Source organism: Arvicanthis niloticus, chromosome 3, assembly GCF_011762505.2.
Source record: "Arvicanthis niloticus isolate mArvNil1 chromosome 3, mArvNil1.pat.X, whole genome shotgun sequence".
Lineage (NCBI taxonomy): Eukaryota > Metazoa > Chordata > Mammalia > Rodentia > Muridae > Arvicanthis > Arvicanthis niloticus.
In genome coordinates, this window is record NC_047660.1 from 55,525,786 (window position 1) to 55,553,520 (window position 27,735).

At 48.2% G+C, this 27,735-nt stretch overlaps 1 protein-coding gene across 1 annotated transcript in view; it reads right to left on the reverse strand.

Annotated features, from left to right (window-relative positions):
• Xkr6 (XK related 6) overlaps window positions 1-27,735 on the reverse strand; it is a 201,626-nt gene that overhangs the window by 22,176 nt on the left and 151,715 nt on the right. The gene's annotated exons all lie outside the window — the stretch shown is intronic.

Below are 27,735 nucleotides of genomic sequence, written 5' to 3' on the forward strand. Positions count from 1 at the left end.
GAAGACATTCCAGTAGAGTTGGCACTTCTGTTACTCTAGAGAGGAAAGAGACTGGCTTGAGATGTTCTTGAGTACTGCTCACTGGCTGGCCACACCCACACGGGGAGGATGTAGGCAAGCTTCTGTAGGGACCCGCTGGGCCTATGAAAGGCTACCTAACCTCCCCTGCACAGACTGAATGGAGAATCAAGCATTGGCCCTGGGTCATTGGCCAACAAGATTTGCATGTACCTGATAGACATCAGGGAGACCTGGAGACTACAAGGGAGGCTATGTGCCTAGGCAGTCACAAATCTACTGACCCCTCTCTCAAGAGGGACTCTTGAGAGGAGCTCCAAGAGCCCAAGGAAATAGGTCTAGTTGGGGAGCCTGGGCTAGCAGGTCAGCACAGAGGACTGTGATGTTCATGTTGGCTCAGTGTGCCAGGCCCTCCTCTCCAGTGAGGGGCCTCATGCGGTGGGTACTGAGCACACATGTGTAGAGGGCACTCTTCCCACGTGAGCCCCACTGCCACCAGTACTAAGCCCAGCCCTCAGTCTTGGATGCAAGCAATAGTCCAGCTATGGGCGGAGCCCAGGATGTAGGAAGGGCCCAGGATATAGGGAGACTTATCTGGGTGGGGTCCTGCCCAAACACAAGGGTCAGAAGTACAGCTCGGTCAGTCAGAATCAAGAATGGACCCATACACACAGGGACACATATTCCTGAGCTGGAGCCATATAGACAGGGCACAGGGCTGACAACCCTCCCAAGGCTCAGTGGTCCTCAGGTGCTGCCCACTCGAGTCTGCTGGACAATCCTCTCTATCCTCTCCACAGCACTGACATCAGCACCTCCTCAGTGACACATGCTGCCCACTCCTGCCCTGTGAGAACCCTTCTTCACAAGACAGCCAGAGTGTCCTTGGAAGGTTCTAAAGTACAGGCAGCTTCTCCCCTCTGCAGTTGGTTCCCCAGTGCTCAGAATAATCTCCCCAGCCCTCCTCAGGGCTTAGGGCTTCACCTCATCTCTAACATCTCACCAGCTCGCCTGTTCTCTCAGACCCTTTTTCTCATCTGTCTTTCTTGCCTCCCCTTGGAGCACAGGAGCCCTGTGTGAGTGGGGACTGGCTGACGGCACCTTGCTATATCTCACTGCCCAGTTCAGCACCTGTGGAAGAAGCAGGCTAGGAAAACCTGTTCTCTGGGGCTGAGGACTCCAGGCAGGACCAGATGCTCACAACATCTAATGGCAGACCCTAAGTATGCTAGAGCCAAAGAAGTAAAGACAAGTGATGGATGAGAGAATTACTGTCCTCACAGCAGTGGGGCCGGGGGGGGGGGGGAGCATCATCCAGGGATGGGTGCACAGATAGAAGCCCGTGTTTAAAAGCAGACTGGACGGCACTTATTTGTAACACAGTTTAAAACCATAAAGTGCTGCTACCTCTAGTTGTAAAATGCAGGGCCTCACTATAGAAGAGCAGTTGTGTGCAGACCTTGAATGTGTGCAGACCTTGAAGAATGAAAGCTCAATGGCCTGCAAGACATGGCTCACTGGGCAGAGGCTGTGAACTCCAATAGCCATGCAGCCATGGTCAGTCCCAGCTGGACCGAAAAAAAAAAAAAAAAAAAAAAAAAAAAAAAAAAAAAAAAAAAAAAGGAGCTTCAGGCTTCCCCATAGATCCTGAGACTTCATAATGGAGACTGAAAGGACCCCCTAATAGGGAAGTAGGAACTAACACCAGATTCTCCCTAGATCCATCTCTGCAGTGAGCAGACTTTGTATGTCAGGATCAACGATGGACCCATATACTCATTGGATATCTTGGAGAGGTCAGGACAACACTGCACAGGACTCTATCAGGGGCTGCCTGGGGAAGGTTCCGGTGTGCCACGCCTTAGCCATGTGTGTCAGCTGCCTTGTAAGCAGGTCTTCTTATCACCGTTCCAAAACTGAGGAAACTGAGGCCGAGGCTAAACTGAAGCCGAGCACCAAACTCGGGTTCTAGCATGATCTCGCACCTCCTGTGAGCTGCTGCCACATTCCGGGTACTTCTGTAGATTTACAACATCAAGGTACCAGGAAAGGGGTTGGGAAGGACAGACACTGGAATGCAGAGCCTGTGGGTCCAGCCAGGAAAGGAGGAAGGAGAGAAGGAGAGAGAAAACAGACAAGAAAACACAGGAGACAGAGAGAGGGGAGAAGAGAGAGAAAAGAAAAAGAGAAGAGAGGGAGACAGGAATTGAAGAAAAAGTGGAAGTGAGGAAGGAAGAGTCAAAGTTTAGGAAGATCCCACTGACTAGGACGATCAAAGTGGTCAGGGGAGGACCCTGGGAGGAGCCCCTGTCTTCCCAATGGAGGGAGGGGACGAGGAAGCCAACCCAGAATGATGCTTCAGGAAGCAGAGGAGCTGCATGTCTGGCGGAACATTGATGCTGCATATCTCATCAGCCAGAAGTATTCCCTGACTCAAACTCAGCCCTACTCAGACGCAGGGACCCACACCGGAGACAACTGCGACCCACCTCTCTCAGCTACACTCAGACCACAGCTCTGCCTCTCTGCTCAGAAGTGACCCATGTGCTGTAGCAGTGAGTACCAGAACAAGTCTGGCCATCATGGGGAACAATGCCAGCACTTGCTTCACTCCTCCTGTACCAGGGGGAAGAAAGAACCCCCCCCCCCCCCCGTCTGGAGAGGCAGGAGCAAAGCCAGAACCTATCCCTAAGTCAAAGCACCTAGGTTTGGATGTCACACTTCCTGGTAATCAGCACTGCACGCACGGCCTCTGCCCTGGGGTGAGAGCAAAGAGAGAAAGAGAGTGGAGCTTGGGACTGCCAAATACTCAGCCCACAGTGCAAACGTTTCCCTCCCTTTCCCAGCTCTGGATCTTTGAAACAGGGTCTCATATATCTCAGGCTGGTCTTGAACTTGCTACGTAGACAAAATAAGTTTGAACTTCTGGTGCTCCATTTCCTGAGTACCGTGGACTATCACACACAGCTGGCTACTCTCGCTTCCATCTTCTAGTCTTGGTCTCCAGTTGGTCACAGAGGAATGTTTGTTTGCTGGCTTGTAATAAACTAGTTCTGGATACAGACATAGTCTAGCCCACTTTATAGACCAGGACCCCAGGATGAGTCTAAACTGAATTGTCTCCATCATTCTGGGAGACTGTGTGTAGGGGTCCCTGAATCTACACTCCACTGTTCTGACTCTGCCTTGGAAAGCAGTGTGCTCTTGTAGACAGCTCTTAGAGACATGGATCAGGCCATCTCCCAGAACAGGTGGGATGCCGCATTCTTCACCGAGATGCATAGGTTTTTGCCTCCCTCTCAATCCCAGGAGCTGTAGGGAATGAGCAGGTGGCAGGACGCCACATCTTTCCCCTGAGTCCTTGAAGTAGTCCAAGCCTTGAGATCAGAGATCCCCCTTCAGCTTTTTGGACCGCCTCCTTGTAGGTGTTTTCCTCCCATGGCCACACGGTGGCGCCAGACCCTAAGCGTCGCAAAAAGGAGGCGCCACACCGGTGATCTCATACCTTAGGGCCTGCGCCCTCCTATGCGGCAGTGCTGGATGCAGGGGCTACCTGCGAGCTGCAGTGCGTATTGGTCAATTTGTACCGGGGTCTCAACTGAAGGAAGGTGAGTGCCAAGTTCTCCCCTTCCCATGCAGGTTCTAGAAAACTGCCTTGAACCAGGAAGGCAGTCCAGGAGAGAAGGCGCCCACTGGCTGTTCCTGGATTTACTATCTCATCATCTTATGTCACCTCCTGTCACACTGTGTCTCCTCTAGGAGCACCAGATCTGGCAACGATCAGTATAAGAGCCAGGAGATTGCAGTTGTCTACACACCGAAGGGCCGCGTGGCCTCTAAACCGATCTCTTCCCTAGACTGCCTCCTTACCCCAACCCCTATCGTTATCCTCCCCAATCCTAGGTTTACCTATCAGAGAATGTCTGAACCTGTGCCAGTACTTTATGTCGTTGTTTTTTCAAGTGTAGCTTCACGGTGTACAAAGTATGGCACACACTTTACACACAATAACCTGCATTTGAGTGAGAGACATGGTTCTGAGCCATTGTCTTGAGTTAATGAGCTGTGAGCATGCACCCACTTAATCCCCATAACCATTTGCAAGGGGTCTGCAGCAACACCTCACCTCACAGATTGCCAACAGAAGCTCTGAGGCAAAGGTGTGCTCCTCAGTTTACCCAGCTGCATAAATGGCTGAGCGGAATGTCACACTTGGGCATTTTGGCTTTGGGCCCAGGGTTCTGGAGTCCAGACCTGCACAGCTCTCAGGCAGACCATTTGTCTCTTCTTAAATACTGTCCATCTTGTTCTGATCATTACAGTCTGTCTACCCTTGGAGGCCTGGTTTCCTATCTATAAGATACCTAGTCTCAAGTAGGGCCCCATGACAAGTTGAAGTGATGAATGTACACCATCTTGCCTCCCACAAAGGGCTATGAAAGCCTGGAATGTAAAGTCCCCGTGAAAACAAGGGAGAGCACCAGGCAGGGGGCTGCTGGCCAGGGTGTGCACCCCCGTCTGACTTCAGCCCCCATGGCTGTGGAGATTGTCTTGATTGTTAATTAGTGTAGGCCACTGTAGGTGGAATTATTCCCTAGGCAGGTGGTGCTGGGCTGTATAAGAAGACTAGTTTTCCATGAGCAGCAAGCAGCATTCCTCCATGACTTCTGTTTCAAGTTTCGGCCTAAGTTCCTGTCTTGACTTCCCTCAGTGATGGTCTGTGACCTGGAAGTGTAGGCCAAATAAACCTGCTCCTCCCCTAAGTTGTTTTTGGTTAAATGCTTTATCATAGCAATATAAATGAGACTAGAATACAAGTCAAATCCAGTAATATATATTATCTTATATATCCAGATAATATATTGTTACATACCATATATATTACATATATATCCGTTATATAATATAATACATGCATATGTATATGATACATATATATGATTACACACACACACACATGATACACCAAAGCCAAATAGAGTTTATCTTAACATGGAAGACTGGTTCCATTTTCAAATTCTGAATGCAAACTCTCATTAGTAAAACCCACACAGCACATTAACTCAGGCAGAAAACATCTTTGACATAACCCAACAACTATTACTATAAAAACACTCAACAGGCAAAACCTAGAACAAAACTTCCAGAATCTTATGAAGATGCAGGACACTAATAAACCCACACAACTAACACCACACATAATGGTAAAGGCTGAATGTTTCTGTCTGAAGACCAGGAGCAAAGCAATGGTGTCTACTCTCACCCTCATTGGACCTCGTGCTGAAAGGAGCAGCCAGTTCACCAGCTCAGGACAAAGAACTATAAAAAGAAGACACAGACAGATCCCAGAGAAAGTAACCCATCACTAGCTGGTAGAGGCTTAGGCTGAAGATCTAACAGCTTGCACAAATGCACGTGTGGGGCCTCATAGAACAAGGTGAACAGACACAAATCAATACTGTTTCTGCAGATAACTCATGGACAGCTGAAAGTTCAAGATAAAAATTACATCTATATATTCAAAAAATGAAATTATTAGATGTAAATCTAATAAGGCACGCAAGATTTGTATAATGAAGTTAAAGGAAGTTAGAAGAAACCAAAGTCATACCCATACCACAGTCATGTGTATGACTGAGGCAGCAACTGCCCACATCCCCACTTACCTGAAGGCTTAATGTAATTCTTTTTCTTAACATTTATTATTTTTAATTGTGTGTGCATGTGTGCACGTGTGTGTGTGTGTGTGTGTGTGTGTGTGTGTGTACACATGAGAGCAGGGTGACTACAGAGACCAGAAGAGGGTATCAGATGATCCCTTTGGAATAGGCAGCTGCAAGTGGCCCCACCTTCAGATTTGAACGGTAGTCTTTTTCAAGAGCAGTGAGTGTTCTTATGCCATGCCATCCCTCCAAACTAGATTGAACATGATTCTAAGAAAGATCTTAGCAGCATTGTACGTATGTGTTTGTTTGTTTGCTTTTGTTACAAGCTATTTGAACTTGTTTCTAGTTAAGGTGTGGTTCAGCCCTTAGCACACACCTTTAATCCCTCTGGTTGGAATACAGACACATCCTTAGGACACATCTTTCATCCCAAACATTGAAGGTGATGAAGGTGAAGTTAGTTTGTAGAAGGAAGCAGCTGTGTTTGAAAAATGATGTCTAATTGAGTGGCAGAAAAAGTGACAAATCAGAGAAAGATTTAACAGAATAGGATATGTCCAACTCTCATGAGAAGAGAGAGGAAAGGGACGCTACTTAAGGGAGAGACAGTACAGGGGAAGAGAGTACGGTGCAAGATTACAGTAGAATTTGTGGAGAGCAGTGCAGTAGAGTTGAGAGGGAGAGTAGAGCCACACAGAGGGGGAAGGAGGCAGTTTTACCAGGAGAGTTTTACAGAGACAGATTAAAGAGAGAACACGCGAGACACAGGTAAAGACAGAACAAACCAGAGAATAAGAAGGCGACAGGAGATTAGAAAAGGTTTAGTTAGTCTGAGGCCAAGCAGAGCAATTCAGAGAAAGAAGCCAGATTGAATCACTAAGCTTGGAGAAGAGTTTGAGCCAGAACAGCTGAGTTGAACTAGTCAGCCAGGGTTCAAAAAGAGCTAGAAAGAGTGAGCTTATTCAGCAGCAAGTCTCAGAGGCTGAAAACATTCTAGGCCTAGATTAGATTGTACAAAGACTAGGAGCTTCCAGGAGTAGGCCCAGGTTAGCAGCTGGAGAGAGTGAGCCTCCCAGATGACAATTACATCAGGAAAATAAGGGTTGCTTTTACATGTTTTTGTTTTCGCAGATGAACATAAACAAGCATATTATAAGATGTATGTGGATGACAGAGGGCCTAAAATAATATAGCCCAAATGACTCTGAAACCAATTTAAAGAACTTTCAATGTCTGATGGCTATGACTTAAGATAAAGATATAGTAATTGAGTTAATATTGGCAAAGAGAGAAACATGGACCGAAGTGTAGAATCAGACCACACAAGCAAGGCCAGCTGGCTGCCTACAAAGGAACACAGATTTTAACAGCAAAAAGGAATTCTTCCCAGTGATGCAGGGTGATTATTTGATCGCATGTGACAACTGATTTAAAACATAGCACAGGCTGCAATATAAAACTAAGAAACTTTCAGAAACAAAGACAGTCGTGGGCTCTGCATTATGTGAGCAGTCCTATGGGACCACAGAAGCCAAGCTGGCTGACTTCAACTCTTAAAGCCTGCTCTGTACATGACACTCGAAAATGAACGGCAGGCTTTGTAGACTGGGATAAAACATCCATAAATCCCCTTGCTTCCAAAGAACTCGAGCCCACACTGTCTTCAGTGTTGTAACCACCGGCAAGTTACCCTCAGCCCTCACCCAGGAAATAGCCACAGACCCACACTAGTGCAAGTAACACTACTGAAACTCTCTCTCTCTCTCTCTCTCTCTCTCTCTCTCTCTCTCTCTCTCTCTCTCTCTCTCCTTCCCTCCCTCCCTCTCTCCCTTTCTCTTTCTCTCCCTCTTTCTGTGTCTGTGTGTCTCTCTGTCTGTGTCTCTGTCTCTCTCTGTCTCTGTGTGTCTGTCTGTCTGTCTCTCTCTCTCTCTCACACACACACATGCACACACACACACACACACACACACACACACACACACACACACCAGCACTACAAACATGAAAGCTCATCAGGAAGAGACTTAGCAAAGGGTGGCGAGAGAGGGTGTGTGTCAGATGTCACTTTCTTAAAATTTAACAAAAATCAACATACAAGTTAAGATTTTTTTAAAAAGAGGCACAGATATCTCTGTGGTAAGACATGGAGTTCCTTGAGTACATGCCCAGGAGAAGGTTGGCTGGGTCATAGGCTAGCAATGTTTTTAACCTTTTGAGGAATCTCTCAGTGTATTTCCACAAGTATATTAATTTGCACACCCACCAGTAGTGAAGGAGTTCTTTTATCCTCACAGCTTCTCCAATTGTGTCAGATTTGGTGATAGCCATTCTAAGGGGGCAAGATGGTATCTCAGAATAATTTCAATGTGCTTTCCTTGATGGCCAGGGACTCAGACAGAATGCTTCACGTTACTGGCCATTTGTGTTTCTCCTTTTGAAAACTGTCGGTTCACCTTCTTATCCCATTTGTTGATTCAGTTTCTCCCTCAGTGTTTCGCCTCTGCAATCAATGTCAATTTTGATACTAGCCCCATCTAAGGTACAGCATCCCCAGTGCTGTGAGCTCTCATGATGGTTTCTTTTGCGCAAACGTCCTTGTTTGTTGCTGCTCCATTTAAAACATCAAGGAAACAACCAACCCAGATACGCATCAACAAATGAATGCATAATGAAAACCTGCTCCACACGAGATGGAGTATGATTCAGCTCTAAGAAGCAAGACAACAGAATCTGCAGAAAAATGGAGGCAAAGATTAAGGGATTGGAAAAAAAACCCCACATGTTCTCATGCTCCTGAATAGGTGGGTCCTATACTACAATACATACACACATAAGTAAACAGGTGAGGTGTGGGCACAGAAAAGAGACCAAGAGAGGGTAAGATCAGGTGATGAGGAAAGATGTAACATAGGCAAAGGGACACATGAGACATAAGAAGAGACATAAAGTTATTGTCTCCTAGTTTCAACTTAACCATAGTTTTTCTTTCTTCATGGTGGGCAAGTGAATAAAAAAAAAAAATGTAATTGGCAGAGAAAGTATAAACCCCAAGTGAAGCTCCATGGCTTCAGGGCGGCCTTTCTGACTGTATGGAAGTTAACCGAGCTGTATAAAGCTTGGAACTGGACAGCTGTGTGAGGGGCTCCTTCAAGGCAGCTGCATGGTGTTTTTATCTGTTAGTTAATTCTGGAAGCAGAATGTTGGCATGTGCTCCCAAGTAGTCCTGGGCACTTGGGAAGCTGAGGCAGGAGGATTGCTTAAGCCCAGGAGTTCAGGGTGAACCTAGGCAATATAGAGAGCCCATTTCTCAATTTAAAAATGTAAAAATTTTAAATTATGAATGTAAAATAGATAGGACCCCTAGGAGTAAAGCTCACACTTCAGTGGCGATGGCACACAGTCTGTCCCCAGATGTCAACTGGTTAGAGCCTTCCCACCTCTCTCAGGGACAAGTCCACAGTCCCCTGCCTACAGCACAGATCAGAGCTGGGGAACTCATACCTCCATATCCGAGCACAGCAAAGGGCCCGACAGGCAAGAAAATATTTGGAAGGTGCAAGTGAGGCTTGCCACCTCCACGCCGTCTAGCTCCACTTGCTCGTGAACAAAATCTTTAAACCTAACCCTAGATACTGGCCTGGAAGATGACTCCATATGGCTTAGAGAAAGATTACTGTGGGGCACTGCCACACCTCTGGGCCCCAGTATCTGCAATAAATTGGTATGGACCTTTAGACCATCAAGAGGACCTGGCCCAGCACCAGTCTCATCCTAAAAGGCCTGTCCCTTTAAACCAAAACAGCACTGGAGAGGAGACCGTCTTGCTATCTGGGTGGACAGTGACACAAACCGAATGGTCTTAGCAATGACTAGCCTGCACATTCACCTAGTAACTGTTTTGCTTGAGAGCCCACCTCTTGGACCCCATCTGGCTCATTCAGAGGGAGGCTGAGATCCCAGCTTGGTCTTTAGCCTCCTCAAAGTCCCCAGGGTCCCAGAGTTCCTACTCCAACCCAGTGCTTGGCCAGCTTTAGCTTCCTAGCTCTGGAGACCAAGCTCTTAGAATGGCATCTCTTCAGTGCCTGGGACTGGGCTCCACCCTACCTACTGGTCATGCAGTTGGCTCCCTATTGCCTGACCTTGGCGTTTTGCTGGACTTCATGGGGCCAAGCAAGGGTTTTCCATCTAGATGCAACCCCATATCTAGCTGTACCAAGGAAGACCTGGAACATGTATGTGAGTCCTAGTGACTTTACCTTGTAGCTAGAGGCCTGAGAGAGAGTGTGTTTCCATGTGCGCCTTACCAAAGGAGGGTTTGTCCTGGCAGGGACCAGGGTCTCAGTGCACAACAGATCCCTATGCCATTATAGAGATGCTCAACACTTCACAATCCAAGTCCATCTCCCTCTCTCAGAAAGTATCATAAGCCAAACTGCACCAGATACACCTGACTTCTGGAGTTTGCAACCTAGCAACACAGTGCATTACAGAATGCAGGCTGTTTCTCTGGTGGCTGTGGCTGACTGTGCACTGTGGCTCGCTGCCCACTGCCCAGCATTTAGATTAAGTAGAACTGACTTTGCCAGCCCTGGAAAAGATCAAAACTCAAAATTCCAAATACGGTTACATGTGTGGAGTTATTTCACACAACACAACTGTAAAGTGAAAGCATTTGTAATCTGAACTGTCACAAAGTCAAATTGGAGTGGAAAGGGAAAGAGGAGGAAGGGAAAGAAGGAAGGAGGAAGGAAGGGAGAAGACAGAGCAGGGATGGGGAAGCTGGAGAAACAGGAAGGGAAGAGAGGAAGAAACAGGAAAGCTCAGGTGCCCCAGGTCTACCTCCCTTCTCCATCCACAAGGCTATAAATGCTGGTCTCTAGGCTCCATCCCCATAGTTACTGTAGCTTTTTTTCTAGAGACTGTGGGTCAATCAGGGACCATATAGCTCCAGGAAGACACTGGACATATGCTGAACGGAGGCTGAGTGGAGACTATGGAAGGCCCTGACTTCCTGTGACCCAATGTGACAGAACAGGCCATCTGGGTGCAGACTGAGCTCTGCAGAGGAAGCATCTACTTTTCTCCTCACAGCACCTACAAACAGCCAACCTGGAAGCAAACACAAAACCAGACTCTTCAAGGGGCTCCAAGATCTGATCAGGCCCTGGAACACCTCTTGTCAACCTGAAGACCCACTTATCCAGGATACAGGGGTCTTGCACATGACAACCAGGAGCTTAGGCACCAAGCATTTCCCTTTTGCAATAGGTTAGTGAGCCCCTCACAGCAAACCACATTGTTCCCTTGCTGGCTGGTGTCACAGACACAAGCAGTTGCTCTAACTTCAAGGTACCAGGAGGAATCAAAGAATCCACTCCAAGCCACCAACTCCAGCCTGTCCCCTTGGGGTCTGTATCATTATGAAATCAACTCCTTAAGGGTGGTATGTCAGAACTGGAGTCAGGTGAGGTTCTAGTTATCATCTCTGCTGCTACAGTGGCTAGGCCACCCATAATCAGGCCTGTCACACACCAAGGAAGGTTCAATGGCCCATGGGGCAGTACTCAACATTGGGTGGTAGAAGGGACCTCTCTTCCTACCTCAGGCTATCCTACATATCATTCCTGCTATAGATGCAGAACCACCTGTAAGTTGTGCTTGGTGACAGTAACAGGGGACCTGGTGTATACTCTGAGGGCTGGCACCACCAGTTAGGAGCTACAGCACATGGCAGCCCCCTATCCTGTCTATATTATCTTTATAAGTCCAGCATCATGACCTTCCTTTGGAGATGAGAGAACTTAGTTAAAGGACCAGAAGAGGTCACCTGGATGATGTATATGAACTTGGGCATTGTTTAAGATCCAAGTGATCTAAGATTAAGATCTGATTTCCTTGTAGTGTCCTAAGATCCAAGGGCAGGACCCAGTCCAGCTATACACTCCCATGGATCCTCAGTCCCTACCAGTATCCAGCACACAGGAAGAGCCTGGAGGACATCACCAATGGACAGAAATAGAAGAGTGGGGGCCTAGGCCCAGCCTCCTCTCTGGAGAACATTCAGTCAGCATGATCATGCTGTCTGGGTATTCCTTAGGCTGCTGGGAGCTATGGAGGCTGTGAGAAGGTTGGAGGCACTGGGTTCCAAGATTCTGGGGCTTTCTGTGAGAGCCGCAGCTTTGACTAATAGTCTGAGTTCATCAGGCCAGCAGGCACAGTGTTACCTACCTCCCCCAGAGCCCTGGAAGGAGGCCTCTGAAGCCCAAAGCCACAGCAATGTGCAGGCCCCTGATGGGCTGTCCAAGGTCACCACCATCAGCAACGTGACCTGTGGGACATCAGGCTGACCTTTACATGGAAAGAGCTGTTTGTTTAGTCTCTTTCTGGAAAGACCCAGCAAGACAACCTCAAAGGCAGAACAGGATTTTTCTCTGAAGCTAATTATAAGTACCCACCTGCAGGGTTCCTTGCTGCTTTGAAAAATGCCTTTGTGCTGTGTACATCTGAACACAGGCAGCCATGCCTGCAGGGCTACCTGAGGTGACTCTGTCCTTGTCCCATGTGGGTGCTATGAACATATTCTTTCAGACACATACACACACCTGAAGTTGCCCACTCCCTACTAGACATGCTCCAGAGAGAGTGAGTGTTCACAATATCCATACACAATATCCACACACAATACCCATACACAATATCCACACACAATACCCACATACAATATCCACACACAGTATCCATACACAATATCCACACACAGTATCCATACACAATATCCACACACAATACCCATATACAATATCCATACACAATACCTATACACAATATTCATACACAATACCCATACACAATATCCACACACAATACCCATACACAATATCCATACACAATATCCACACACAATACCCATACACAATATCCATACACAATATCCATATACAATATCCATACATGATATCCGAACACAATACCCATGCACATTATCCATAGAGTACACATGCTGCTCTCTTCATAATGTGAATGTTCCCACATCACACCCTACATGGACTGTCTACAGAGAGTGCACACATACACACACAGCAAGCACACCCCTCACAACACACATTCCTACAGATACCTGCAGACACAGTCACATCTGCACAGCCTTATATCCACAGCAGGTCTGGATTGATGAGGGGGAGATCTGCCTGTCTCCTGCTGCCCCACAAAGTACCTGCTCCTGGCTATTCACTGTTATCATGGCCTCCATAATGAAGTTGGATAGACTCACAGGAAAGCCAAAACCATGACTCACTGTGAGGCCCCTCCAAGAAACTGGACCATAAGCAGACCCTCCTATCTAGCAGTCAATTGAGAGCGAGAAAAAGGATCTCCAGATTATATGTTATATGATACTCTGTCCTCAATTTTTTTTTTTTTTTTTTGAGACAAGATCTCACAATATAGTCTTGGCTGGCCTGGAACACACCAGGCTGGCCTTGAACTCAGAGATCCATCTGTCTCTGCCTCTCAAGTGCTGGGATTAAAGGGGGTGCACCACCACATGTGGCCAAAGTCTTCATTCTTGAAAAATGGCTGAGCTAACGGTCACCAAAGCACCTGAGCTCACTTGCCAGGTTCCTCACCTTGCCAGGTCTTGCCTCCCTCCACTGGTCCATGCTGCTGTAGTTTCCCACCTGTGCAGGCTGATTTGGGAAGTCTGACTTGTCACAGTGGCTTGAAAAGCGTGGCATTCTCAGCTCTGCATCGTCTGAGGAGAGGAATCTCCTTCCTGTGTATCTTGCCCACTTCTGAGCACATCTCATGCTTAAAGGACCAGAGTCAGCGGCTTGTGTGGCAGCAGCAGGAGAAAGTGGCCCAGAAGAGAGGCAGGGGTTTGGGGACAGAGGCAAGAGGCTACCTGGCTTCTGTAGGCATTTTACCTGTCTAAGGGCCCTTGGCTACTCCATTTTGTAGAGAAGATGGAGGCCAGCCCAGATCTAGTCACCCGAGGACCTGTGCCCACGTGTCCTGTGATTTACTCCTACCTGCATGTGTCCCCACCTCCTGATGGCCTTTTACCTCTGGACTCCTCACAGGGGTGAGTTCTGATCGTTACCCTCTGCCAGGAGCCTTCCCTGCCAGGATAGGCTCCCTCTAGATGTCTTAATCTCCTGCCAGGTTATTTCCTGCCCTTGTCCTCTTATGCTGACAGCACAGGAGCCTTGATCATGGACCTGTCCTGATTCATGTGATCTCCTGGATGTTTTAGGGCAAAGAAGCCAAGGCAAGATGCATCAGGATATATAACCTTTGGGCTTGCCTAGGTCTCTCTCTCTCTCTCTCTCTCTCTCTCTCTCTCTCTCTCTCTCTCTCTCTCTCACACACACACACACACACCCCTCACTTACTCCTTTGAACAACACTGATCATCTATCAGCCACAAGGTGAAGTCTAGAGAGTAGAAAGGCCTGCCCTGCTGTTAGTGTGCCAGGGAGAGCCTTGTGTCCTCTTGTGTCCTCTGATAAAAAGCTGCTGTAACTGTTAGATGCCAGCAGCCTTGGACGTGAGCACAGGCAACACATGTTCCCAGAGATGGATAGCTGGGGTGGGCCAAGAGCTAAGTCTGAGCAGGGAGCGGTGAGCTGAGTACCACTGAGCACATAGCAACTGGAGACAAGAGGACAACGTATGGGAGGGACCTGGACCAGGTTCTTCAGCTCCAAGGGCAGGGCTGCAGCCATGAACCTCCAGAGCTAGTGGTTACCACATTCTCAGAACAACTGTGCACAAGTCTCACCTCCCAGCCCCCTCAAAACTATGCTGGAGGCCAGGTCTAGATGGATCAAGAAGAGCTTTGTCAGAGGCAGTCACCAAGACAACTCCACAAAGGCCACAGGGCTCAGGACCATAGGCTCTCCCCTGAAAATGAAGGTGGATTCTAGAACCCTCAACAGCCAGGCTGATGCACTTGTGAAACACACACATGCACACACACTCCCGAGTGCATACACACCAGCTGAGGAGGTGTCGACATGGAGGAAAGGTGGAGGGGCCAGCTGCCAGCTCAGCCCCTGTGTGCACTGCATCAAACCAGAGTTATTTTTAGTCCTTTTCTCCCAGTCCTGCTATTAGCTGAGCTGGGGTGGGGCTTAGGGTGAACAAACCAGAGAGCAGACATGATTTGGTATCTAATCTCAGTGGCACAGGGAAAGGGTCGAGAACAGCACTGTGCAACCTCAGGAAACAGTTAAACATGCCTATGGTCTCCTGTACTCCTGAAAAGGCCCAGTCCCATCTCAATCCCTATTTCTCTGCTCCCCATCCACAAAGAGCACCCACTGCTCAGTAACTGAGGCTCCCTTGGTTGGCTCTGGACAACCTATCAACACTGTGGGGCCATGAAGGTGGGGGTGGGACCAGCCACAGCAAAGACATCATCTAACAAGTCAAATGCTCATACTTCTGATGGAAAGAAACCAGTGGGTCTGGGCTTGAGGAAATGATTTCAGCATGAAAATCACAAGTTCAAGGTCATCCTCAGCTACAACAGCCCTGGTCTCAAAATAAAACAAAAACAAAACAAGAAAACATGCCCACTTAGCAATTCCCACTTTTCACTGTGTGCCTCTGTCCTCTGGCTTTCCTGGCACACTTCCACGTGGCTGTGTCCCCCTCCTTCTTCAGGTCCCCACCATACATGGCCTTTGAGATTTCCTGCAAAAGGGAAGTGGGGATTTCTAGCAGCAGAACATGGCCCTCATCTAGGCTCCTATGCAGGGACTCATCCCCCGTGTTTCTATATCTGGTGGGGGACATAACTGTTCATGGGCATGCCCTAAAACAAAGACAGTTGGGACCCCCATAAGCCATGCATAGAGCCAGGGCTTGCCCAGTCAAGAAGGAGCCAATGGAGACACTGTTGATCTTCCAATAGAGCGACTGTCCTTGATGTAGCACATTCAAAGCTGTCCCCCTTTTACAAATGAGAACAATGGAAGCAAAGTGCATCAAGTCCCGCAAGCGCACAGACCAGAGTTTATGGACTGTTTTCCCACAAGTGCCAGAGGTTCTTGGAGTAAGGAAGATGCCGGGAAGGTAGAGCCCAAGGATGGGCTCAGATCTCAGCCCTGTCCCTGTCTGGGGCTCTACTGCATCCTCCTCCCACTTTTCCAGGCTGTTCCATGCCTCCCTCCTCTCTAGACAGTGTAATGCAGGCGGGTCTGCTTAGACAAATGGGTGAGAACTAGAAGCATAGTGTTTGGGAGCAGATATGGTAGGACCCTCCTACTGTCTGCCAGCAGCCCTTGCTTCTAGGTTGTCTCAACTTGGCCAGGGGTTCATATAGGGGTTCCCCCAAAGCTCGGAGTCTCCAGGACACCTGGAAACCCAAGGAAGGTATTGTGGTAGGGCTTCTTCCTTCCTGGCCATGTGCAGGAACCCCTCTCTTCAGGGGCCCCATGCAGAAGGCTGCACCTGTTCCTTCTGGGAGCCATTAGATGCGGAGAGCCCCACCTGAGCCTGCATCCCCAGGCAGAAAAGCAAGCGGTGTGAGGACCACACATCCCTGCCTTCTCTGTCATCCTCACAGACAAAGAAGATAGGAGTGACATCTCCACTTCAGACCTCAGTCACCTCATATGTAAAATGGGGCTGTAAACCTCCAAGATTCCCTTTCTGACTTCTTACAGGACTGGCTGACCTGGCCCTTCCCAGGGTCTAAACTCTAAGTTAAGCACAGAAGACCAGGGCTCTTCCTCAGACAGAGATATGAATAATTCATCCCTTTGTATTTCAGCACATTAGGAAAAAACCTGAGCCGGCAACCACATACGACACCGCTGGCAAGCGCTGAGGACCCTAGGCTCTCTGGCTAAGCTCTTTCCTCCCAAGGTCACCCCAGGAGCAACTGCAGAACACTTTCAGAGGCAGGTGACTTGCTAGACATTCCTCACACGCCACCCTGTCCTGCCCTCCCATTTGCTTCACCAGGCAGCTTCTCTTGTCACGCCATTCTGCACAGGAGAAAGCAGATGCACAGAGATGCTAAGTCACCTGTCCAAAGTCACACAGCTGGGTGGTGGTGTTGGGGTTCACAGTTCTCTTGCCTTTTGTGCATTCAAGGGTTAAGCAGAGTCACATCAGCTTTCCCAGGACAGCTGGGAAACACTCCTAGCACACTGAAGTCTGGAGCATACAGCATTCCAGGTCTCCATCCATGGAGCTCAGGTTCTACTCAGAGCATACAGCAAGCAAAGAAGTGGATACTTACATGACATCATGCCAGGATGGGAAAGGGAGAGGGAGTGGGGACAGAGTCACACAGGGTACAGAGCCCATGGAGCAAGCTTCTGTGCTCTGCCCAGGCAACAGCCAGCCAACAGTTCAGAGAAGAAGGCCGGGGCATCTCTGGGCAGACTCTGGGGACAACTCTGGGCAGACTCTAGCAAGGAAGATATCATCTCAGATAACAGTTGTGGCCTCTGGCACACAGCATCCAGATGGCTGTTAGCTTTCCTTCCCACGAGTCCCTGCTCTCTTAATAGACGGTCCCAACCTCTGATCCCAGGTGTCCTCCTAGTCAAATGAAAGGCTACTTTACATGACCCATGACCTCTCCCCACATCCCACCCCCAGAGCTGATGATGGACGTGTGGGACCAGATCTCATCTGCCCCTTGAACAGTGATTCCTGGGGTCTCCTGATGCCCTGCTCACCTAAGGCCCTTCCTGGCCAGCCACAACCCAGCAAAGGGACCACACAGGACCCATTCAGGTAAACGCCCACATGGTGTCCGTGGCGGTTGGGAGGAGTAATGTTTTCTGTTTGTCTAGTCTGAGCTTACAGCTCCCCTCAGGAGGGTCCTGAGTTCCTCTGCAGGCCCACTGGGGATAATCCTCTTTGGTAGGGTAGCCCGAGGGCTGTATACCTACAGAATCATATACTATACATACATGCATACCATGCCCAGTAAACACCAGGAAAAGAAACGTCAGGATCTCTTGTTTTAGGCATGTGCCTGCCAGTCTAAGCCATCACGCCATTATGAGGGGCGCATGGCTCTCGCAGTCCTGCGCATTCCTGCTCGCCTCGTTGTGGGGAAAACACTGAGGGATCTGGACTCACAACTCCACCTTACACAACAGCTGCGTTCACCGGAGCTTCAGGTGTGCAGTGCAGCTGCTCTGGTGCAGCCTCAGGATCCTGCACCGTCACCATAACCTCAGTCCTGACCCGTTAGAAATGGCTCCCCATTCACAAACGTGACTCCTGCTCTGCTCAGCACGTCCTAGATACAGCCTACAAAAGACTCATGGGATACATAGCGTAGCCCAGCGCCTGCACCGTCCACCTCTGGATATTGCGTGTCGGCGATCCACTCCTTTTTTTTTTTTTTTTTTTTTAAACTGCTGAGTCACTTCGCATTGTAGGCTTAGGCCTCCAGTCTGAGGGATGGTTATTGTTTCCACATGGGTGCCGTGGTGACTACTGAAGCTGTGAATGTCATGTACTGAACTTTGTATGGATGTACGTTTTCACCTCTCCTGGGTATTTACCTAACTGGGATTTCTGGGTCATGGGTTAACTCTATGCTTAACTGTCTGGAGAGCTACCGGGCATTTCTACCATGGCTGTACCACTGTATAGCCCATCAACAATGTACAGGGGTTCCAGCTGTCTACATTTTTGCCAAAGTCGCTATTGTGTTTTTATTCCCTGCATCTTTTTCTAATGGCCAACGGTGCTAAACATGCTCGGCACCTTTTCGTTTGTTCATTGGCTGTTAGCACGTCTCAGAGAAATTCCTATCCGGAGAAAGGTTTATTGGAGTCTTTTGTTTATTTATGAAGTGGATACTTTCTCTGCTATTAATAGTTCTTGAGGGCTGAAGAGATGGCTCAGCAGTTAAGAGCACTTACTGCTCTGCCAAGGATATGGGTTCAGTTTCCAGCATCTGGCAGCTCACAACTCTTTAACCCTAGTTCCAGAGGCATCTGATGCCCTCTTGTGGCCTCTTCAGGCACTGCATGCATGTGGAACACATACATCCAAAGAGCCAAAACACTCGTGCGCATAAACTATAATAATAGATAAGTCCTGAAGAGAAGTACCATGTCCATCCATTTAAACGCTTTATTCTGCGTTTTAAAATTTGATACAAATTTTAATCAAATATGTGGTTTGCAGACACTGGCTCTCTGTCAACTGCCTCTTTGTCTATTGGGTGGCATTCTTTGAAGGACAAGTTTCTAATTTTGATAGAGTCAAACGGGACTCTACCTCACTGCCACCTGTGCTTTGATGCCATGTCTGAGATTCTGCCTAACTTAAGGCTATGAAGATTTTCTCCTGGGTTTTATTCCAGTTTTGCACCTGTGTCTACGATCCACCCTGAGTTAGATTGTGTGTGCTACATTTCATTGTTTTGCATTTGGGCATCCACTGGTTTCAACAACATTTACTAAAAAAAAAAAAATGCTTTTCCCAAATTCAATTGCCCTGGCACCTTTGTCAAATATCTATTGCCCACGTAAGCTGCAGAATTTAGTTCTGGGCTCAGTGGATGGGAGAGCTTGCTGTGCAAGGACAAGGACCTAAGCGTGGGTGGGCTGGAGATTTGCTTACAGTTTCAGAGGTTTAGTCTATTATCATCATGGGAGGGAGCGTGGTGGCACACAGACAGACATGATGCTGGAGAAGTAGCTGAGAGCTACTTCCTGAACCACAGGAAGATAGCTGATAGAAAGATGGATGGATGATAGATAGATAGACAGACAGACAGATAGATAGATAGATAGATAGATAGATAGATAGATAGACAGATAGGCTTAGCCTGGCATGGACTTATGAAATCTCAGACTCTACTCCCAGTGACACATTTCCTCCAACAAGTTCATGCCTCCTGATCCTCAAATAGAAGCACTCATTTGGGGACTAAGCATTCAAATATGTGAGCCTATGGGGGCCATGATTATTCAAACCACCACTCTGTCTCAGAGTAGTAAGGTGGACAGTAATACATCGAGGGACCTGATATCCTCCTCTAGCCTATATGCGTGCACATGGGTACATGAATCACACACAACACACTCACATACACACCATACGCACATAAAACATAACATTACGCATAATACATGTAACACAAACACCATTACCCACACGCAATGCACACATACAACACATATCACACCACACATACTTCCAAGACTTCTGTTCTGTTGATCTATACAAAAGGGAATATAATTTCTTTAACTTCATGATTCTTTCCCAAGATTGTCTCCTGCTTTTATGTTTTTATGGAGACAGCCTCACTACGTAGCCCGGGCTGGCTCTGAACTCACTATCCTCCTGTGTGAGCCTCCCAAGTTCTGGGGGAGCATGGAGGAGCTAGCTGCTCAGTCCATGGTATCCCTTCCCCACCATGGAAGGCTTTGGGTGGCTCAGGAGGTCCAAATACAAGCCTCTCATAGCCTAAGCAGACAGACATGCAGCTCCAGGATGCAGATGGCTTTGCTCCCAACAGGAAGGAATATGCATGGTTGGCAGGACAGATGGAGAGAACACCTGCCATGAGGTATGCCATCCTACCCCACCTCCAAGCAGCACAGTTGGCTCCCAAGCTCTTGGCCATCCATTGTCAGGGTTCTGGATGGGCCTCTCCCCATAGGTCAAACCAGACTAGAAGACAGGGACACAGATTAGAGTCACTCACTTATACCCCAAGAACTCAAGCCAACAAATACATCAATGCTAAAATTGGCCACCTGTGTTATTAAAGTTTTAAAAACATGAACTGGGCATCATGAAAAAAAAAAAAAGAAAGAAAATGGTGATTAAACAATGATATTTACTACATTAAAACAAAGAGAAGAAACTCATGGTGATTTTAAATGTGTGTTAGCTTAGCTGTGTGCTGTGTGCTTCTGATAGGTCTCTTTCTCTTTCGGACCCTCTGGTCTGAGGCAGGTTAGAGCACCTAACAGGGCTTATGTTGCTGTTTACCTCACCCGTAAATCTCAAAATAGCCTGGGTTAGGCTCCGCAGGACACTTCATGAGATGGCAGCCCCATTTGGATCACGCCCAAGCCAAATCATCTGGAAAAGGAATGTTCTGTCTGAGCCATCTGTGAGTAGTCTTGGGGGACAGAGGCCCGAAGCCCAGGACTCAGATTTAGAATCTGTCATAGGTACTAATACAATTAAGGAACCAGGAGCATCCTTCTGGGTGGTTTGTGTGGAGTTATCTTTGGTTTAATCAAATGAGAGGACAAACCTCCCAGGGAAGTGCTTTCCCCAGGAGACCAAGGCTAAGTTTCTCTGGACTGGGTCATCTTGAAGCCTGGACATCCACAGCTAAATCCAGATCACTAGAGGAGGCAGCATCCTGGCATCCATTAAGGCTGTATTTCAGCGAGTGGGGAAGGACTGCCAGTGATGTCCCATGAACCAGCATCTCCTTTCCTTGGGGCAGGCTCCGGCCGTGAGCCCAGCCTCAGCTTAACCACCAGACTCACCGGTAGTATCCTTGTGTTCCTATATTTATCTATCTTTGCTCTTCCTCCCTCCTAGCTCAAAGTGGGGACAATCCCATCCCTTGACAAGAACTTGTGTGTGGCCTGAAGGCTCTAGAGAAAAGACACTGTGAGGGGTTGGCATCACTGGGACAGGGACAAAAGATGTAGGCTCTGGCCAGCTGACGAAAGTCTCTTATCAAAGTCAGCTCTACATTTCAGCATTAATCTGAGTGGAGAGCCTAGTTCCTCTGTTGAACTGAGACCACACTTCAGGTTACCAATAATGAGACAGGGTTCTCTATACCCCGAGGGGTAACCTCTGCTCATAGATTTCCATGGGCTCCGACTGCTCTGTGGATGCCTAGACAAGAGATTTCATAGAAGCGAGGATAGTTTATTCAGTTTCTTGGCTGCGGGGTCCCTCACTGCCTGTCTGGTGCCCACTCAGCAAAAGGTGAAGTCCTGGGCTAATTAATAGGCTTGCACACAGAAGGGATCTTTGTCCTCTGCAACCCAGGTTGGTGGGGTAGGAAGATTCTAGGGGGGGATCCCTGAACCAGCATGAGTTGTCACCACTAAATACCAACCACTTTGAGAGCAGCTTCAATAAGACATTGGGTTCTCACAGCTAGGGTTCGAGAGAGTCCCAGATGAAAGGTGCTGACAGATTTAGCTCCTGGTGAACACTACTTTCTGCCAGCTGATGATCACTTCTGGCCTCTAGCTGGCTATTTCCTGCCCATTGGTGGCCACCTTGTGCTTGTAAATGAACCCTTTCTTGCTGTGTCCCCACATGCAGAGACAGAGAAAGCTCTCTGTCTTCTGAAAGGACACTGATGCCATCAGGGACTCTGTCTTCTTGACTTCATCTAAGCCTAATTGCCTCCAGCATAGAAGCTTGGGAGACAGAATGAGTGTTCTGTGCCACCCAGCATCAGCAGAGAGGCAGGAATAACAACCACACACGGGATGATCATTCCTTTGGGCCCTTTCCTCTGGGTTCCTATAATGATTTGAATAAGACACTCCCTACTTCCCAGGCTCAAACATTTGGAATGCTTAGTCATCAGGGAGTGACTCTACTTGAACAGGATTTGTTGAAGTAGGTCTGGCCTTGTTGGAGGAAGTATGCCACTGGGGGTAGGCTTTGAGGTTTTAAGAGCTCAACTCAGGCCCAGTATTGCCTTCTTCCTGATGCCTGTGGATCAAGATGTAGAATTCTCAGCTACTTCTCCAGCACCATGTCTGCCTGCTTGCCACCATGCTCCCCACCATGATGATAATGGACTAAAGCCCCAGTTAAATGCTTTCCTTTTTAAGAGTTGTTGTGGTCATGGTGTCTCTTCACAGTGATAGAACTAAGACAGTTCCTGTGGCAGGAATAATCTGAAAGGAATCCAAGAATAAGCAGAAGAGGCTATCAGGGGCTTTCCAAACATGAGTTTCTGTGGCCAGGACTCATAGGACACAAGGTGTCTGGGGTACAGTATTTAAGGTGGCACTTTCTTTCAGAGCCATCCCTGTATACACACCTGAAGATGAACACCTTAAATCTGACACTTGGGATCATGCTTACCACCCCATGCTAGACCTGACTTGTCCTGACTCTCTTCAGCTTGCTCTGTCCCACACAGGGCCTCCAGTCACTCCATGGGTCAGAGACACAGGCAGATTTTTCTCCAAGGGAACCCTCAAGTCTGACTACCCACAGACAGTGGGCACCCTGTAGGCTTCACCCTTGGTAGAGAACTACCTAATGTGTAAGGGCAAGATGCAGATGTCCCCACAGACAGGGGAGGGTAGAGACCAGGAACTGAGACAGTAATTCCCAAGCCTTTCCTCTAATCAAGGGGCAAGCTCATCAACATAGAGGATGAAAAGGAAAACCTGTGGGAGTCCCACTAGGTGTTGGGCTGGCTGCCACTTTTACATAATCGTCTCATTTGATCCTGAGCATATTCCAGAGAAGGGGGGTGTGAGTCTCAACTTACAGATAAGGGACAAAGATTCCAGGGTGTCAAACGATATGATCAAGGTCACAGAGAACCTATCTATACCTTGTCTAACACCCAAGACCAGCTGTCTCAAAATCCAGCCATCCTCCCCTCCCTTATCTCCTTATCCACTCATACCTTCAGGAGGTTCTGGGCTAGAATGAGAACTACAGGCACAGGCCATGGGACAGCATATGGCACTGCCTAAAGTCTCAGGGAAAACAGAGTGAGCAGACAGATCCCAGCTTAAGAAGTCAGGCTTTTTCTAAGCACAAAGGGAAAGCCACTGATAAGATTTCAACAGAGAAGCAGCAAGAGCCAATTGACCAATTAAGAAGATCACTGTGGCATTGGTGTGCCAGCCAGCTGGGAATCTGGTGGCCATGTGGCAGACAATTGGCGACTGGCAACATTCCAAGCATGGGGTCATGGGAACTTGAATGAGGCATTATAGGAACCGTGAGCTGGAGAGACTTTGGATCACTGGCTGTCTTTTTCACGGAGCTGGGGTGTGACTACCAGACCCATGAGCTGTGGCTGGTGTAGGAAGCAGAAGCAGACATAGGTGCCTTGGATGCAGCCTTAGGATGGAGGCGCAATGCCCAGCAAATCCTCGGTGATAAATAAGGACCTCTGAAGTGAAGGCTCTGTGGACTAGGAGGATGGCTCAGGTACTTAAAGTGCCTGCCACACAAGAATGAAGACTTAGGTTCAGATCCCCAGGACCCACATAAAACTCAGAGCCTGTGCCTTACATCTATAACCTCCACACTGGGAGCAGGCAGAGCCAGGTGGACCCCTCAAGTCCATTGGCCAGACAGCCTAGCAGAACTGGTGAACCCAAGCTTTAATCAGAGACCCTGTCTCTAAGGGAGAGGTGATGGATGACTGAGAAAGACAACGGTCATCAACCCCTGGCTTCCATATACATGTATACAAGCAAACACACACACACACACACACACACACACACACACACACGCATGTGCCCCAGCATTGCACACATATACACATCCATATGAACACCAAAACATACATACCACAAACACAAATACAGAATACTGCTAAAATTTTTCAATACTGCCCTTTCAGACTCTTATACATAGAACTAACTTCAACAGGTCCAGCAAACCACCAGTCTCCTCTTGGTCAGATAGCACATAGGTCTAAAGGAGTCTGACACAGCTCAGGGGTGGAGAAGAAAACACAGACATTCAGTCATCTATCCACAACCTCTTCACTCTTCTCCTGGGCAGCATAAATCCTGTCTTCTTTGGGCGCTGGCAAAGAAAGGCCAGGTAGTGAGGCCAAGGACTTTAACCACCTCTGAGAATCATCTTTCCCTGACAGCAAAATGGGGCACTCTGTATGCACTGGGCACAGATGCCTGCCTAATTGTACCCTGCATTCTCAGCATCAAAGCTGTCCCTGCTTAGGGGGAAGGTGTTTGCACCTTAAACACTCAGAATGCCCATCATATCCCCATGCTGTTCCCTGAAGCACAACGCAAGACCCTTGGCCTAATCATGGCTTTGGAAGCACAGGGGTTGAGAGGAGGGAGCTCTGGAAGAGCACATGGAGGTACTGGCTTCCTGTCTTTTTAAAAAGAAGAAAATGCAGACACCAAGCAGGTGTAAGGGCTTTTTTTCCTGTAGTGCAATATTACACAATAGAAGGGTTATTAAGTCACATACTTCAAGTTGTTCCATAACCAGCTTTGTGCTGCATTTCCAGGCCCCCCAGCTAGGAGGCAGGGTCGCCAGGTAGAACTAGTAGCTGCTCTGGAGACCCAGAGAAAAGGCCCCCCCCACCCCCCACTGGAAACACCAGTGCAGTTTCGTTCATTTTTGACGCTAACCATCTTTCACAGTGAAGGAAGACCTCAGGTTCCCTGCACCGTCTCTTTCCTTCCTGGCTCCGTTTTCACATGGAGATTTCAGTCCTTCTATTTTCTGAAGCTATATAGAATCTTGACTTTGGATCTTGTTGGCATTCCCAAGGGGGTGACTATCCTTTGAACCTGAGCATCTTCCTGTGTCCCCCTAACTCACACTGGCCCCTTACAATAGGCTGAACATGCTCCTTCGTCCCTCACTTTCTCCAGGGCACCTCCTCCATCACTTGGCTCCAGTCATTTGAGCAGCTATAGGACCTCTGCACTAGTTCTTTCCTTGGCAGAGAGTACCTTTTTCCAGACAGAGAGAGAGAGAGAGAGAGAGAGAGAGAGAGAGAGAGAGAGAGAGAGAGAGAGAGAGAGCTTTCCCTTTCAGAATCCTGCTGAAATATCACCTTGCCTGGGCACCCTGCTGAAGGCTCCTTGTCCTTAATCCACATTCACTGTGGCTGCAGTCATTTTTCCAGCTGCACCCTCAGATTCAGTTTGCCTGAGATTTCAGGATATAATTTGTCAGCCCGTACTGGTGTGGTCACGCCACCTGGAATGGGCTTTCTTCTCTGAATCCAGTGTCTAAAATGGAGTGTGGCATTGGGTTCCCTAAGGAATCCCTTCCTGAATGAGTGACATACAGACAGCATGAACTTTGGGATAGTGGATTGGAAAGGATATTCATAGCCATGCACCTCTCTAAGCCTTCATCTCCTTCACTTTAATGTGGGTGCCAAGTCTCCATCAGAGAATAAAGACTGGATGCAGGCTGTCAGCACAGAATAAACAACCAGCAGATACCAGCATCCTATCTTCTCTTGCTGCAGCCACGCCCTCCAACATTTTCATAGCTGTGAGGACTAAGCCACCAGAAGGTACCAGAAGTTGGTGGGAGTGTCATCAGTCATGCAGGGGCAGGAAACTAGGGACCCACTGTGTCCCTACCCTTTCCAGCAGTGACAGATAGATCTGGCTTCCAGACCCACTTCCTGATACTGAAAGGAAACACAGAATTTCTGCCAGCCTCATTCTCTGAAGCCCTTTTCCTTCCATGAGATACATACGTGAGGAGGGACAGGCTGTGCTCTGCTTCAGTTTCCACAACCTAGAATGTACAACCTCTTGCACAGACTTGCCTACTCTTGGGATTATGTTCCCATCCCTATTTCTTGGAGGGATTACTAACAGCCACTGAAAGGCTGGAGAAACCACCAAAGATATCTGCAGAGCTCTTGGCTGTCCACTCAGGAAGATACATGGTCAAGGCTCTGAGGACCTATTCATTAGCCAGGAAGCTCCAAGCCAAGCAAGCGGCAGATCCCTGAATCTTATGGACAAATGCTTGCTGTCAAATTGATACAACCTAGAATTATGTGAGTTGATTCTCAATCGGGGATCCTCTATGTTGAATCAACCTGCAGGCATAATCTCTCTGTATGAGTGGGATTGTCTTAAGTAAGTTAACTGATGTGGGTAGAATTAGCCCACTGTGGGTGAAACCATTCCCTAAGCAGGGATTCTGAACTGTGTAGGAGTAGAGAATCAAGCTGAGCACAAGCAAGTACACATGCATGCATTTGTTTCTCTCTGTTCTCGAGTATGGATTGATGTAGCAAGCTGTCTCAAGGTCCTGCTGCTGCAATTTCCCCACAGGGATGGACTATACCTGGGATTCTGAGCTAAAAATAAGTCCTTTCTTCCCTAAGTTGATTTTTTACATCACAGGGATAGAAATGAAACTAGAACATCCATTTTAGGCCTTCTTTCTCAGTTCCAAGAAATCCAGGGGATCCCTGTTTTGGTGAGGGTGCTAGCCTCTCAAATGTGGCTCTAGCTTGTGCATACTGTTGAGTCTGCACGTGTGGAGGAGCTGGAACTGTGGAGGCCATAAACTGCCTAGCCTAGGGTACAGTCCAGAGGCAGGTATTTCAGTGAATGCCCATCACAGTGCTGGACACACACATATCTGTACCAAACAGGAACTCAAATAGGGACCAGACTGTTTGTGGTCATCCTACAAAGTAAGTTCAGGCAAGCAAGGTCCTATGGACTCAGTTCTGTATTCCTCTTTCCAGAAGGTAAAGGTAGATGCCAAACAGCCCACTTGAGACTTGGGGATTGGGGCCTGGTGCCTAGAAGCTTGGGTTTCCTTCTTCTGGCAGCTGCAGGGTGTTACTGGGACAACAGACGGCTGTCTGACAGCTTTACTCAGTTAACTCTTCCTCTGTGCTGAATGCAAAGGCGAGAACTCCTGAGCAGATGTTCCTGCTTCCGTCACCACAAAAAGATGCTGGAGATGCATCTGATCTGTGCCCAGGCAAAGTACTTCCAACTTTCTGTTTCTGCCTCACACAGTCTTGGGATACCAGGTTCCCCAGGAAACAGACAAAGGTCTTCATCCCCAGGTTCCAAGTTCCTGTTGGTTCCCAAGTCACTGCCAGCTCAGGCTGGGGGCACTTCTGGGATCTTCTCAAACTTCAGGTACATGTGAGTTACTAAGGTGCAGATGGCAGGACTCCACTCCCAGAGTGTCTGATTCATTGTGTCTGGGGTGAGACCCAGTGTCTTTGCAGTTGAAATGAGCTCCCAAATGATGCTCATGGAGCCCCTCCTTCAGCCCCACCACTATGCACTGTATTGGCTCTGTTGCACCAGTATCACCTCACAAATTAATT